Genomic DNA, 16,474 nt, shown 5'->3' with positions numbered 1-16,474 from the left:
CCGGCTAAGAGAATTTGCACTAAAACCCATTGGTCAAGAATGTACCAAGCAATCTACTGCTCTAATTCTTGATTCAGAGTATTAGATAGTTTTCAAGAGTGGTGGGGTGTAGTCTATCTATCTGCAATCTATCTATATCATTTCTGTACTATAAGCCCACTGAAATGGGCTACTTTATATGCATAGGGAGAGAAAGAATTCAGATAAGGATATATTTATAATGAATGATCACTAGACAAGGATGTCAAATGGGGTCTACATCTTATCCAAAACTTTTATAGGGGAATATTTCTATAGTTCATTGTGTTCTCCTACAGTGCTCCTGAATTGATATGTACTGCAGCTCAGTTATTGATCAGAAGGAGATAATCATTCACAAGAATTGTGGTGCATTACGGCATCTCTTCATGCCCTATCTGAGAATAGAATCCAGGGAATACACACTCTATGAGGCCGGGTTTTCCAGAGGAGCAAAACTGATGAAACAGAAAAATTACTGTTTCTATATAATACACAAATTTATATCAAGTAAAGTGGCTCATTCAGTTGCAGACGCAGGTAAGTCTAGTCTATTAGAGTCTGTGGGTCTGATGTTAAGCTGGAGGCTTTGCCTAATTCGTGCAGATGCTGCTAGGACTGTTCAACCAGGCAGCAGGAAGACTGAGGCTGGTGGATGCATAGGTAGATATATCCACGGTATACAAGTTGGAAGGGACTCCGATGATAGCGTGGCAGGCCATTGGCTCAAGTTTAAAGAACCTGAGGTAGAAGAATCAGATGCAGGATCCAGAGCAGCTAGGAATGAGGCGGCGCTCCCCTTCATCTCTGTTTATATAGATGAGCAGGCAACATCCTGAAGTTTTGAGCAGAATAAGGGGTTGCTCTCCACCCTAATCTTCCCACAATGGCTTGGCTACTCACAGTGGATTCCATTATACGGTTTCTTTACATTACGTGAGGTCATATGATGGAAGAATCCTCAGCTGCCAACTACTGAGAGTTCTGAACCAGCCAGTTTAGCACCAAACCTAATGCACATGTATCCAAATCTGGCATAGCTATAATCTAGCCAAAGCACATGCTGTTTTCAAATGCACCTGTTCTACCATGTACTGGTTGGAACCTGTAGCCAGTCACTTAAAGCTCTATGCCTTGGTTTCCCCATGTGCAAAATAATGGGGAAATTTTAGTAATTTCCTCACCTTACAGGTTTGTTATCAGTATTTGTCAGGCTGAAGGTGTCCAGCAATAATATATAGCAAATCATTTTGAATTGAATAAATAGAATAAGTAGCAACATCATTTAACTTAACTTTATTGGGTGGTGACAGAGCAGATTTGTTCTATTGTTTGTTCTACGGTAGAACTAACCACAAAATGCATAGGCGCAAGTTCAGCAGATGCATGTGAAGGTTGGAATAAGTGAAATTAGAACAAGTCCATGAGAGTTAAAGGATGGGCTGGAGTGTATCCCACCACAATCTACCATCTCAGGAACAAAAGTGACTCACTAAGAACTACTGTGTAAGAACTAGAGGAATGGTAAGATGACATCGGGAACACATACATGATGACAGTATGTGCATTATATACTGAAGTATGTATGTACACTGAAGTATGTGTATTATAGATATGTCTGTGTTATATATGTGTTAGATGTGTGTGTGTATTTCAGAAGAGACTCTGAAACTTGCTTTTCAATATAGACTAGCAGCACATGAAAAAAAGTCATGATGAGGTAAAAGAATTGAACAGAATATATTGAAAGACAGCTCAAAGACAAAGAAGGCGTTATAATAAAACATGGACAAACCTGGAATTCAAATACAAAAGCAATATAGCACACTCAGCATTTCTCAAGCTGAAAGAACTGACGAAAAATGGCAAGCCTCTGGCGCAGCGGTTCTCAACCTGTGGGTCGTGACCCCTTTGGGAGTCAAGCAACCCTTTCACAGGGGTCGCCAGATTCGTAACAGTAGCAAATTTACAGTTATGAAGTAGCCACAAAATTTATTTTATGGCTGGGGGGGTCACCACAACATGAGGAATTTTCATAAATGGTTGCAGCGTTGGGAAGGCGGAGAAGCACTGCTCTAGCTGCGTTAGTGAAGGAGTCTGGGGCAACACCGAGGGATGCAGGAAGCATCCAAGAAGATGGGAAGATTGAGCCTTTCGTGAGTCCCCTCTGACCACAGAGCAGGGATGTGAAGAGCCGTGCTATCCTGCAGAGTGTCTTGGGAAGTGGATTATTGCAGGTGCAGGTGGGTTAAAGTTTGATCCCTTTTAATTTTGTGCTATTCTTTGATAGTTTCTGCATTTTGATTGAGGCCTTTCTCTGTTTTACGTTGCTATTGTTGTTGAGTTTTGTTTGTTCTTTTTGTATATTTTCTACGTATACAATCCAGTATAAGTAAATCAATAGAGACGGTATTGGATTAATGATTTCTAGGGTGTCTGCCAGGGAAGGTTAGGGGAGGAGGGGACATCAAGAGCTAATAAGAATGAGTACCTAAAAGAAAAAAAATGTTCTAAAATTAATAGTGGTGATGATTGTGCTAATGTCTTTAATATGTTGGAATGATTGAATTGTACAATATGTATATGTCAATAAAACCTTTAATAACCAACCAATCAATCAAAGTTATGCTCTTCAAGTTATAGGAGGAAGAAGGCCACAGTAGTATACAGAGACACTGTACCAAAAAGGATCAGTGGACATTCAAGGATTCAACAATCGCAGGTACTGAAGGAAGAGTCCTCATTGCAATGTGGGCATTCACCAAAAGCTAGGCTGCTGTGCTGGACAGAATACCAGTAGAGAGGTTTGGAAAAGCGATGCACCTGAAATCACTCGCGAACTGAAGACACGTTGACGACGGTAACTACCTGGTCAATCAGAAGAGATCCACACGCAAGCGTGACTGTTCCAAGGAATAGTGACCCACAGACGGCAGAAATTCTTGAACGATGCCATTAATGGCACCTGAAATGTGCTGAAGATAATTCAATCACAGTTGCAGCAGGACATTGACAAGGAGCTGTCAGAAATTTTAGTTGAATGCAGAAGAGGACATGGAACAAGAGATATCATTACGGACATCAGATAGGTATTGGTTGAAAACAGAGAATATAAAAATAACTTGCTGTGTTTTATTGACTATGCAAATACATTCAACTGTGTGGATTTTAACAGTCTATTTATAGTTTTGAGAAGAATGGGAATTCCAAACACTTTGTTGTACTCCTGCAGAACCTGGACAAGGACAAGGAAGCAGCTATTCCCGCAGAACAAGGGGGTATTGAATGGTTTGACATCAGGAAAGGGGTGTATTCGAGTTCTTTCCTGTCACCATACTTATTCAGTCTTTCTGTTGAGCAAGTAATCCAAGAATTTGGACTCTATGAAGAACAACATACCATCAAGATCAGAAGTTTCATTAACAACTAAGTATATTGTCAATGATACAACCTTGTTTGGTTAAAACCTAAAGGATTTGAAGCACAACCTGACGAAGACCAACCTTTCTTCATCATGGGTTACAACTCAATAGAAAAGGGATGGGGGGGGGGGGCAGGCCTTCCAACTGGAGCTATGGGACACAGCATAATAAATGGAGAAAATCATATATTTGCCAAGGATTGCATTGGACACGGATCTCTAATCAATGCTCCTGGAGACAGCAGTCAGGACATCAAAGGACATATTGCATTAAGCAAATTTACGGCACAAGATCTATTTAAACTGTGAAAGAGCAAAGATGTCACTTAGAGGACTCAGGATGACCCAAGCCATGGTATTTTCCATCACCTGGTGGCATAGCGGGTACCAGTCCCTCAGTGAGAGAAAAAGCTTGTACTGCCATCAACAGTGACGGTCTCAGAAAGCCACACAGGCAGTTTCACACCCATCCCACAGGGTTGCCAGGAGTCAGAATCAGTTTGATGGCAAGGAATTTGGTTTTTGTTTCTTCATATGTGTGTGTAAGTTGGAGAAGGAATAAAAAGACCATAGAAGAATTGGTGCATTGGGGTTTGGAAGTTGGCCAAGAATATTGAAAGCACAATGTTCTGCCAGAACAACAAACACATTTGCCTTGGATGGAGTACAGCCCAATCACTCCTTACAAAAAAGGTGAGTGAGGCTTGCTGTCTTGCGTTGTGAACATTTTCAAGAGAGACCATTTCCCAGAGAAGGACTTCAGGTTTGGTGAAGTAGAGGGTCAGTACAAATGAGGAAGGCCCTGGACCAGATGACTGGACCCTGTGGTTGCAACAATAGGCTTCAACGTAACAATATTTGTGTGGCTGACACAGGATAGAATCATGTCTGGTTCTGTTGCACATAGGTTCACTATGGATTGCAGTTGACCTAACAGCACATAAGAACATAGTAGTCCATATGGTGTACCAGATATTATTTTGATACGTTTGTTTAATTCTAGCTTTTCAGATTTATTTTTGTTTGTTTTAGAGTTCTCTTTCACCACACATCCATGACTCAGTTCTTAGGAAATATTCATGGACATGAAAGGACTAGGTCATGGAGCGCTTGAACTATTCTGGAAAATTGCCCATTGATGTATGGTCATATACATTTTCTACTGACACTGGAAAACATATTGTGATAATTTTCGAGTTCTATGTAAAAATACCATATTTTATGTAAATTAATTCATTAATATTGATTTAATTTCATTCCTATTGATCACCTTAATTCTTTTCTTATTCTATAGTATTTCCTCATTTGGGGAAATAATTGTCTATTTCCATTTTCTGCAAGAGCATTTTAGCATTGAAAAATATCAAGACATTACCCCACAAAAATTTACTGCCATTGGGCTGTCTGAATAAGAGTGACATTACACAAGGTTTTCAAAGCTTGTAAATCTTTATGGGAACAAACAGGCTCATCTTTATCCTGAGAACAGTTTATGGGTTTGAACAACTAACTCTGAAGTTAGCAATCCAATTTTTCCCTAATGGGGCCATTAGGCTCAAATCGTAAATGATATCAGATAGCAAGAATAATAATAAACCTATTTATCTACTAGAATTTGCCATTTTTCTGAGTCTCTCTTAATTTGTTTTTCGTGGCTCTTTGCTACCCTAGAGCGATTGTAGCCAACAAAAAGAAGATGCTTAAGAAGCCGGATTGACACAGCCGCTGTCATAAGGGATGAAACCTAGCAACCATGGTGAGCATGCTACAGGACAGCATGTGCAAAAGGGCCCCTCGGAGTTGAAACCGACTCAGTGGTACCTAAAAATCACAACATGGTGTACATTAAAGTAATTAGAGCTAGCCATCTTTTCTATTTTGCTTGTTTCCCTTTTGTGTGCTTATTATGATATTCCTATTTATACATCAAGTCCAGGTGGAATTTACGTTGATTAGGAGAATCAGTGATCTAATTTCACTTGTTTCGTGTAAGCTTCCACTCATTCCTCGCATTTTATTGAAGCTTCCCCAAAGCAAGCTTAGTACCTTCTGTTCGCTTCCTTTCACCACTTCACAGAGGAACACATCATGCTGAAAAGAGCATTGTCGTGTGCCGCCAGGTGACCTTACCCAGCTGATGTCCATGTCTAGTTGAGATCAGTGGGCTTGTAGGGACAGGTGACATCAAGGTAATTCCTCAAATCAAGGGTTTCTTCCTCTTGAGCTAACAGGAAATGTTATTTTCAGACGCAGTTTATGACAGAGAATAATAATAAAACCTGGCATCCTCTTCTCATTCAAATGAAGAAGAAGCACCTGTTACTTTAGGACCAGATGCAAGAAAAGACGTGACATACTTTTAATATACTATAATGATAACTATGAGATGTGACATTTAGACAGGCTGAGAATATGCCATGGGCACAAATAGTCAGTCACCCACATTCTCTGTGTAGAGGCTTTCACGGTGCCAAAGGGTCCAGTTAAATCTTTCCTTCATTTAATTTTAATATGTGAATGCCTTAACTGCATAATATCAGGCATGGATATTTTAAATATGTCTTGGGTTTTCATATTGTGTCTCATTCATATTTCCCTGTTATAAACTGATCAAAAATAAGTTTATAACTTTATTCTGTTGAGAAAAGAAAGCTACCGGTTGAATGATGATTCAACAAATTCTCTCCAAATATGCTGAAGGCTAAGAAGAAGAGTAGATCCTACATAAAGATAGATATCTGAAGGTATATTGAAATATTCAATTGAAAAAAAGACAAAACCCTTATCTCAGTTGACAGAATTTCAATTCCATTTTCTAAATTTGTTTCATAGAGGAATGAGAGGTTACCTTTTTGAACCCATGGGATCTATCAATTTAAAGTAACTGGAAGTCTACATGGGACACTTTTCCAAAGCCTATAATAAATTCAAAACAATTTCACATTAAAAATAATTTCATTTGTGCTGCACTTACCATTAGTTAAGTATTATAACCGCCAGAATAGCAAAAAAAATATGTCTTGTAAGAAATACTTTAGAATGCTCCCTAGAAATGAGGATGACAAGTGGTCCTCTAATATATTTTGGACATGTTCTAAGGAAGGACCAGTCTGGAGAAGGGCATCCTGCTGGGTCAAGCAGGGGGGCAGAAAAAAGAAGATGCTTCACAAGATGAATTGACGTAGTGGCTGTAACAATGGGGTCACACCTAGCCCCAGTAGTGAGCATGCTACAGGACAGGGCAGTGTGTCGTTTCTTTGTGCATAGGGCCACTGTGAGTAGAATCAGAATCAATGGCATCTAACAAGTACAACAACCTTGTGGTTTCTATAAAGTGGTGATTTACGTTAACTATTTCTCAAGCCGAGCTTTATAGTCCCAAAAGCTCAACAAAACTCACCACCATTCACTCGTCAGACTCATGCAACACTTAAGGTCTGGGTTGAACTGCGCCTGGGGGGGCTCCGAGACTATGACTTTTTAAAGAAGTAGAAAGCCTTATCTTTCTCCTGAGCATGGGCTGTGGTAGTTCTGAACCACTTACCCTGAAGCTTGCAGCCTAACTCATAACCACTAAGCCCCCAAGACTCCTAGCTTTATGTCCACTGAGATAAAATTATTTGAACGATACTAGAATGAATAGCCTCCAAATTCTTCACTCTCTGAGCTACCCTAGTTGTAGCTGAAGCATTTCTCTTCAAAATCTAAACCTATAATTATTTGATGAAAATGATATTTCACATATTGTTTCACTATCACACTAATGTGGTTCACTTGCCAACTCCCAAGCAGAATGCAAGACCACTTGAAACCAGAGAGTGTGTTGTTGACTTTGATGAGATGGATTATCTTGTGAAGTGGGAACAACTAAAGAGCAGGGCTTACAATGAAAGCCGGAGTGAGCTCCAGTCCGGCAGCAGGTCTAGGCACTGAGAAAATAAGACGTGGAAAGTGGAAAGCAAAGCTTCTGAATTTGTCCTGGGTCACCAGGTGCCTGTCTGTTAAAACTCATACTGTATTCAGCGATGGCTCCCAGGCCCACTTCCCAACAGATGGCAGATTCCAGCTACTTTCACTCCTATCCATTGGGGGTGCTGAAGAGAAGCTTTGAACTGTTCATCACAAGGTTGGTGGTGCAGATCCGTGGGACAAAGATGAGGCTGTCAGCTCCCATAAATATTGATCATCTTGGAAAGCTACAGATGGTCACTATGTGGTGGAATAAAACTTGACTGTCATGAGTTTTTTGGGTGCTGACTTGAAATTTTTTAAAGGTGGTGTTCCTGTTACCAGTTTAAGATGTTGCTAAAACTTTACACCGGGTGTTTCAAAAAACTTCCCATTGTTATTTGGAAGAAGGGAAGTTAGAATAAGTAAGGTAACATATGAAAACAGTTTATTATTATGAATATATATTTTGTGGTTTTATAAAAAATAGGTTTAGGGTACTTGATTTAATAATTTATAATTTGCTTAAAATAGGATTTAATTACTTAATAGACAATGGGTAGATTTTGAGGGGGAAATCATGTACCTTTTTAATCAATGAATGTTTATTTAAGGTGTTCTTGGAAATTCTAGTAACTTCAGAAAACAGTCCAGGTATATTTTAAAAATTCAACATCATGACTTCTACTGCTTGGAGTTTTCTGAGTTCAGAAACATCTTTTATGGGCTAAGTCTGTCTCTTAATAGACATATTGCTGTATTAGTGGACCTTGTGTCAATGCTGACTCATAACAAGTCTATGGGGCAGAGTAGAACTGACCCAGGCATTTCCTAAGCTATAATATTTAAAGGAGCAGGTACCAAAACAAAAACACCGCAGCTGTTGAGACAATTCTGACTCACAGTGACCCTACTGAGTCTATAAATCATTATGGGAGCATCTACTCCCAACTTTCTCCCCTGGAGCAAGCGGCGAATTTGAACTGCTGATCTTGTGATTCACAGTACAATGCTTAACCCACAGCACCACCAGAGATGGTGGGAAGAGAAAAGATATCAAGGTCTTTGCTTCCATGAAATCATTGGGGGGGCTGTGTCCCTGGACCTTTCCATGGGTAGACAAATGCTTTAACATCACACCAGCAAGGTTCTGTAACCAAACCACCCCCACTGCCAATACAGTCATTGCCGGCTCACAGTGAACCTGTAGAGCTGAGAAATGAAAGTGACAATTTTTCAAATGACCTAATAGTATGTTAAGGACAGAGCTTTTGAGACATATACTTTTTCATGAGGTGTAGGATAACATAGTAGGGAAGAACTTATTAAAAAAATAATAAAAATATTCTAAGCAGCTTCCTGTTCATTTCCTGTTCTGTTCATTTACTTCTGGAGATCCATCTATTCATGGCACCCTCATCTCCATTCAGTGGAGTTATTGCACCCCTAGTTCAATATTTTCAATCATCTCATAAGTATGCAAACTAGCAACATTTTGTTTAGCAGCCAAATATTTACATTGGAACAACCAGGGTTCCTTGGGCTGATAAATAATGGACAAATAAGTCATGGAGAAAGTACAGTCAGGATGCTTCTGAAGAACAAGATGTTTGGACATGTCAGTGGGTAGGACCAGTTGCTGGAGAAAGACAATTTGCTTGATAAAGTAAAGCATCAGTGAAAAAGAGAGAGATCCTCTGGTAGTTACATAATTTAAAGCAATAACGAGGAGGATAGGGAGAGGCCAGTGGTGTTGGAACAACAGCAATATAGCTGATAGGAATTACTAAGAGGCAGAAGAAAGGCGAGCATAATGGAGGGGCAGGAGGAAAGTAAAAGAAAACAGAGGAAAGATCTAGGAAGCAAAACTATGGAAAGAGGTATAAACATAGGTGAGCACTTATATAAATATATTAATTCATAAAAAATAGAGGTATTGGCCTATGTACATATATTTCTACGGCAATATATTGAGGAAGTGGATGGACTTTGGGCCTCTGCTCAAGCCATCCCTCAAAGCAAGAACAGTTTTTTCTAACAACCTAGCATTCTGTGATGCTTACCCTACTGACAGGATTGCTGAAGACAAAACTGTCACATAAGGAAATGTGGTGAAGAAAGCTGATGGTGCCTGGCTATCAAAAGTTATAGTATCTGGGGTCTCCAAGGCTTGAAATTAAACAAGTAACCATCTAGCAGAAAAGTGACAAGTCCACATTGAAGAAGCACATTAGCCAGTGCAATCATGAGGTTTCAAAAGAATCAGGTAACCGGCACCAGAAGAACTGAAACAAAACTAAAACCATTTGTTGAGAATGAGGGGAAGTCAGAGCAGAGACCCAAAGCCCATCTGTAGACAATAGGACCTGCTCTCACAGAAGGGTCACAAGGAACGTATGAGTCAACCAGGGCACAGTATAGTGCTGATGAAACACACAATATTCCTCTGGTTCTTTGAGGCTTCCTCATCAGCCACTACCATGACCCAAGTCCTGTCTTTCAATTCTGGCTAGACTGAAGTATGTCCACTGGTACAGATAAGAGCTCACAACACACAGAATCCAGGTCTGATAAGGTCCTTAGGAACAGAAATGATAGTAGAGATACCAGGAGGGTAGGGGGTAGGTGAGGGAGAAGGGGAGGAAGGGGTAACCAATCACCATGATTGATACATACCCCCCACACCACCCAGGGGGACAAACAACAGAAATGTGGGTGAAGGGAGACAGTTTAAGATATGAAAACAATAATAATTTATCATTTATCAAGCAGTCAAGAGGGTGGAAGGGGGGAAGAAGGTAAAAAGGAGGAGCTGATACCAAGGGCTCAAATAGAAAGTAAATGCTCTTGGTAATTTATACCTCGTTATTTTGTCATATCTTGCCCTATCCGGAGTTTCCCTTTCCCCCTTCTCTGCTGTCCCTCTCCCAGGGAAGAGGTCACATGTGGATCCTTGTAATCAGTTCCCCCTTTCCAACCCACTCACCCTCCACTCTCCCAGCATCGTCCCTCACACCCTTGGTTCTGAAGGTATCATCCACCCTGGATTCCCTGTACCTCCAACCCTCATATGTGCCAGTGTACAGCCTCTGTCCTATCCAGCCCTGCAAGGTAGAATTCGGATCACGGTAGTTGGGGGGAGGAAGCATCCAGGATCTGGGGGAAAGCTGTGTTCTTCATCGGTACTACCTCGCACCATAATTAACCCATTTCCTCTCCTAAACCCCTCTATGAGGGGATCTCCATTGGCCGACACTTGGGCCTTGGGTCTCCACTCTGCACTTCCCCCTTCATTTAATATGGTATATATATACATATACATATACACATATATACACATACATACACACACTTATATCGTTGTTTTTTTTTTTGCATGATGCCTTATACCTGGTCCCTTGGCACCTCGTGATCGCACTGGCTGGTGTGCTTCTTCCATGTGGGCTTTTTTGCTTCTGAGCTAGATGGCCGCTTGTTCACCTTCAAGCCTTTAAGACCCCAGACACTATCTCTTTTGATAGCCGGGCACCATCAGCTTTCTTCACCACATTTGCTTGTGCACCCATTTGTCTTCAGCGATCCTATCATGGAGGTGTGCAGTCAATGATATGATTTTTTGTTCTTTGATGCCTGGTAACTGATCCCTTTGGGACCACTCGATCACACAGGCTGGTGTGTTCTTCTATGTGGACTTTGTTGCTTCTGAGCTAGATGGCCGCTTGTTTATCTTCAAGCCTTTAAGACCCCAGTCACTATCTCTTTTGATAGCCGGGCACCATCAGCTTTCTTCACCACATTTACTTGTTCACCCAGTTTGGCTCCAGCCGTTGTGTCGGGAGAGTGAGCATCATAGAGTTCCAATTTAATAAAAGAAGGTATTCATGCATTGAGGGAGTGTTTGAGTAGAGGCCCAAGGTCCTTCCGCCACCTTAATACTTGACCTATAAATATAGACACATAGATCTATTTCTCCATCCTCCTATATATATTTGCATGTACATGTCTTTGTCTAGACCTCCATGAATGCCCTTTGACTCCTAGCTCTTTCCCCCATCTCCCTTGACTTTCCTCCTGCCCTACTACCATGCTTCGTCGCCACCTGGGCTAGAGTATACCTCTTCTCTAAGCAACCTTACCCTTGATCATGTCCCACCAGGCCTGCCACTCCCCCTTCTCTACCATTTGGGGTACCATGTTTTTCCCTTGTCCCTGGGTTTGTTAATACCACTTCCTTACCCCCTCTACCCCCCCACCCCAAGTCCCCCCGGAACTGTCGGTCCCGTTGTTTTTCCTCCAGATAGTTCATCCAGCCTGTCCTATTCAGACAGACCTGTGGAGACACTAACTTGCACGAAAACAAGACAGAGGAAAACAAAGCAACAGTATACAACCAGACAACAAAACAACAAAAACAAACCACTGACAAAGAACAGAACAAAACAGTTCACAAGAGAAAAGCTTGTAGTTAGTTCAGGGATCGTTTGCTGGCCCTTAGGAGCGTTTTCTAGTCCAGTCTGTTGGGGCACCACGCCCTGGCCCCAAAGTCCACTTGCAGCATTCCCTGGGGACCTTGCCACTCAAAAAAAAGAAAGTAAATGCTTATAAAACGATGAGACCATCGCTGAGGACAAACGGGTACATAAGCAAATGTGGTGAAGAAAACTGATGGTGCCCGGCTATCAAAAGAGATAGTGTCTGGGGTCTTAAATGCTTGAAGGTGAACAAGTGGCCATCTAGCTCAGAAGCAACAAAGCCCAAGTTAGAAGCACATCAACCTGTGTGATCACATGGTTCCAAAGGGATCAGTTATCAGGCATCAAAGAACAAAAAATCATATCATTGGGTGCACACCTCCATGATACAATCACCGAGGACAAACGGGTGCATAAGCTAATGTGGCAAAGAAAGCTGATGATGCCCGGCTATCAAAAGAGAGTGTCTGGGGTCTTAAAGGCTTGAAGGTGAACATGCGGCCATCTAGTTCAGAAGCAACAAAGCCCACATGGATGCAGCACACCAGCCTGTGCGATCACGAGATGTCAAAGGGATCAGGTATAAGGCATCATAAAAAAAAAATCTTACCATAATGAATGAAGGGGGAAGTGCAGAGTGGAGACCCAAAGCCCATTTGTCGGCCATTGGAGATCTCCTCCCAGAGGAGTCTAGAGAAGGAGTTGAGGCAGTAAGGGTGCAATGTTGCACCGATGAAGAATACAGCTTTCCTCCAGTTCCTAAATGCTTCCTCCCCGCCCCTCCCCCCAACTACCATGATCCAAATTCTACCTTGCAAGTCTGAATAGAGCAGAGGTTGTACACTGGTGCAGATAGAAGCTGGAGGCACAGGGAATCCAAGGTGGATGATACCTTCAGGACCAGGAGTGTGGTGGGTTGGAAAGGGGGAACCGATTACAAGGATCTACATATGACCTCCTCCCTGGGGGATGGACAACAGAAAAGGGGGTGAAGGGAGACTCCGGATAGGGCAAGATGTGACAAAATAATTTATAAATTATCAAGGGCTCATGAGGGAGAGGGGAGCCGGGAAGGACGGGAAAAAAGAGGACTTGATGCAAAGGGCTTAAGTGGAGAGCAAATGCTTTGAAAATGATGAGGGCAAAGAATGTACAGATGTGCTTTACACAATTATTGATATCTGTGTGGATTGTGATGAGTTGTATGAGTCCCTAATAAAATGCTAAAAAAAAAGATGATGACAACAGCTGTACAAATATGCTTGATAAAATTGATGTATGGAATGTTATAAGAGCCCCCAATAAAATTATATAAAATATATGAATAAATAAATAAAGTGTAGGGGTGGAGCCTAACCTGTCAATCAGTTCACAGTCTAATGGCGACTCCTTGTGGGCAGGATCTTCTCATAACATGGACCCTGGGCACTTCTCTCTCTGCCTTCCCCTTCCTGCTGGTGGACTTGGTTGCTGCCAGAGCCTGGAGATGTTACCACCACCACCAGTAGATCCACACGACTTTGCACCGCCAACCTGCAGTATTCCTGCATTGTACATCTTTGCATGTGACTGTGTGAGTGTGAAGAGGGACGTATGGGTGAGTGTCTGTGCTAGCCTGTTTTCTCAATATATAATTACTACTTGATATAAAGTGCTTTCTTACACATATGAGTATCTCTGGATTTGTTTCTCTAGTCAACCGAGCCTAACACAGACCCTTAGTCAAATGGATTGACATCATGGCTGAACAGTATGAAACATCTTGGCAATAGTGCAAAGCCTGGCCTTGTTCTGTTCTGTTATACATTGGATGTGTTATGAATTGGACACTCACACCTGACAGAAACAAAGCCAGATGCAATGCTCAGTTGGTCAAAGAAAACTCTTACCATCACTATTGTTGATGATAGGATTTCAGTTGGGTATGCAACTCACTCATGTTACAATTATATCTTTACTTGTTGTTTTTAAGATATTTGTGTTCTCCATGTCTGGATCTGCATCTTTAAGCATGTGAAATCAGACATACTGCCATGCCTCTTGAAACTATGAGCCAGCCAAGAAAGCATTGTTGAGAAAGAAAGACGAAATGAACCCTGATTTCTTCCTCTGAGCTGTGGCTGTAGGGTCCAGCTGCCCCTTGCAGAATATTCCATTCAGTAAGTCATTCATTGATTTCTACTATGTCACCAACTCTAGGAAGTAGGAGGCACATGCAAGATTTACTTTCATTTTATAGACCCGAATGTGAAGGGCTGTTTCGCGTGCCTGGTTTACTTCCCTTTAAGCACTCATAGTGGCTGTCTTCTGGTGGACATTCGTAGCCAGTCACAACGCGCTTCCTTGATTCATTGCACAAGGCTCAATTCAGACTGTATGACATCAGTCAAAAAGTTAATGTATCACCATTAACTATACAAAGTTACGTACACCCTAGATCAAGTTTTAAATATAAACTTTTAAGTATATGTTCGTGCTTCTTCATTATATAGCATTTGCTTAAAATTGTCAGGGTACTAACTTTCAGAATGATGTTATCTACTTGTGAGGACACGTCTGTTGTCATTAGAGGCCACTCCGTCCTTATCTCAGTGATTTGGAACATCAGAGGGACTTGATATCAAAAACCCTTCTGACAACTTTCAGTTGTGTATTCACAGTTCGATGACGGACATAGGTTACCAAATCCCTGACAACATTCTGTCATTCTGGACGCTCATGTCACTTGCTTTGTTGCAGTTGCACACGTTTCTTGTCAATAGCAGAACAATGGACAAACACAGCCAACTTAGACTATAGTATTTCCTCTTGGAAAAATACTGTTTAAAATCTGCACAAAATGCTGAAACAGCTAACTGAATTAGTTAGGACTGACGCTAACCTTAGTAGGTTATTTGTAAAAAGCTTTCCCAAAATTTAGAACCCTCTCTTTTTCTAATGAAAACTGTAGATACAGAATGAATTGTGGCCATAAAAAGAATAATATTTGGGGTTTCGAGAGGAGCACATCTCGGGAAGATGATTCAGGCGATTCTGGTTTTCAACAACCACGGGAAGGCGCGCCTGGTCCGCTTCTACCAGCGTTTTCCAGAAGAAATTCAGCAGCAAATTGTTCGAGAGACTTTCCATCTAGTCCTCAAGCGGGATGACAACATCTGCAACTTCTTGGAGGGTGGGAGTTTGATTGGTGGCTCTGATTACAAACTGATTTACCGGCACTATGCGACCCTCTACTTTGTATTTTGTGTGGATTTGTCAGAGAGTGAACTTGGGATCCTGGACCTCATTCAGGTTTTTGTGGAGACCCTGGATAAGTGTTTTGAAAATGTTTGTGAATTGGATTTGATCTTCCATATGGATAAGGTGCACTATATCCTTCAGGAGGTGGTGATGGGTGGCATGGTGTTGGAAACAAACATGAATGAAATCGTGGCTCAAATTGAAGCTCAAAGCAGGCTGGAGAAATCAGAGGGTGGCCTCTCAGCAGCCCCCGCCCGGACTGTGTCCGCTGTGAAGAACATCAATCTGCCCGAGATTCCTCGGAACATCAACATCGGTGACCTCAACATCAAAGTCCCCAATCTGTCCCAGTTTGTCTGAGGGTCCAGGGTAGGGCCGCATGGGAAACCGAAACGTCAAGCAACGCCCAGCAAGTCCAGAACGAGACCCCGTGTCAAGACTTAGAAGAGTGAACCTCTAGGACCAGGCCCTTTCTATTTGGGGGAGACCATTTTGCATGTTGTGGGAAGGGTTCATGCTGTGGTCTCGCATGTGCAGCCAGCCCTTCTCTGATGCCTGTGATGTGAGGAAGGCCCTGGCTTCCTGCACCGCCCCCCCGCCCACCACCCACATGCCGATGACCACCCACATGCCGAGTAGTTGTAGTTGGGAGCACCCCATCACTAACCTAGTGCACCTTTACCCATGAGGCTTCGTCTGGGTTACCACAGGCTGCAGCCTATCCTTTTGCTGACCAGGCCCCTCAGAGAAAAGGCTGCCATCACCTTTGGGCTTGTGCTTGGCGAGCTGGGAGTTACAAGAACCAGAGTCACCTACTGACCTCACTGAGGTAGCTATACCCAGGATCCTTTTGTCTACCCAGGGTCTGGTTAGCACCCCTGCAGAATGCTTCTCCTACCAGCCTAGCCTCAGCTCTGTTGTGTGCAGGACACAGTGCACATCTCGAACTGGGGGGCACAGCCACCCTGCCCTGTCACCCACAGCGATCTCAGCACAGCCAGAGGGCGAGGCCTTCAGCGCAAGAGACCCTATGTCTGCTGCCGGCCTGGGACACCTCACATGATGACTCTTTCTAGCTTTCAGATACATCCCCCTTCCTCCTGGGAAGCTGAAGGTTCGGTTTCTATGTTATGACTGATGAGTCTCCACCCAACAGGCAACCCACTGCCTACTTCGGAGAGCAGGGCATGAGAGTCGGCCGCTCTGTGTCAAGCATGGGAGGGAGGGGCCTGGGAAGCAGGCAGGGAGACTGGTTTGAAAGAGGTGGTCCTCCCCGAGCTCCTAGGGTAAGCATGCCCTGCTGCTCTCAGGTGATGTTCTCCCAGAGCTCTGGGACCCTGTAAATGTTTAAGTGAAGAAAAAAAAAAGAAGAATA

At 42.5% G+C, this 16,474-nt stretch overlaps 1 pseudogene; it reads left to right on the top strand.

Moving 5' to 3' along the window:
* The first annotated feature begins 14,855 nt into the window (after positions 1-14,855).
* Positions 14,856-15,647, top strand: LOC142427282 (AP-3 complex subunit sigma-2 pseudogene; annotated as a pseudogene).
* Positions 15,648-16,474: the final 827 nt, after the last annotated feature.

The sequence above is a fragment of the Tenrec ecaudatus genome, chromosome 15 (assembly GCF_050624435.1).
Source record: "Tenrec ecaudatus isolate mTenEca1 chromosome 15, mTenEca1.hap1, whole genome shotgun sequence".
Classification (NCBI taxonomy): Eukaryota; Metazoa; Chordata; class Mammalia; order Afrosoricida; family Tenrecidae; genus Tenrec; species Tenrec ecaudatus.
This window is presented reverse-complemented; position numbering and strand designations above follow the sequence as displayed.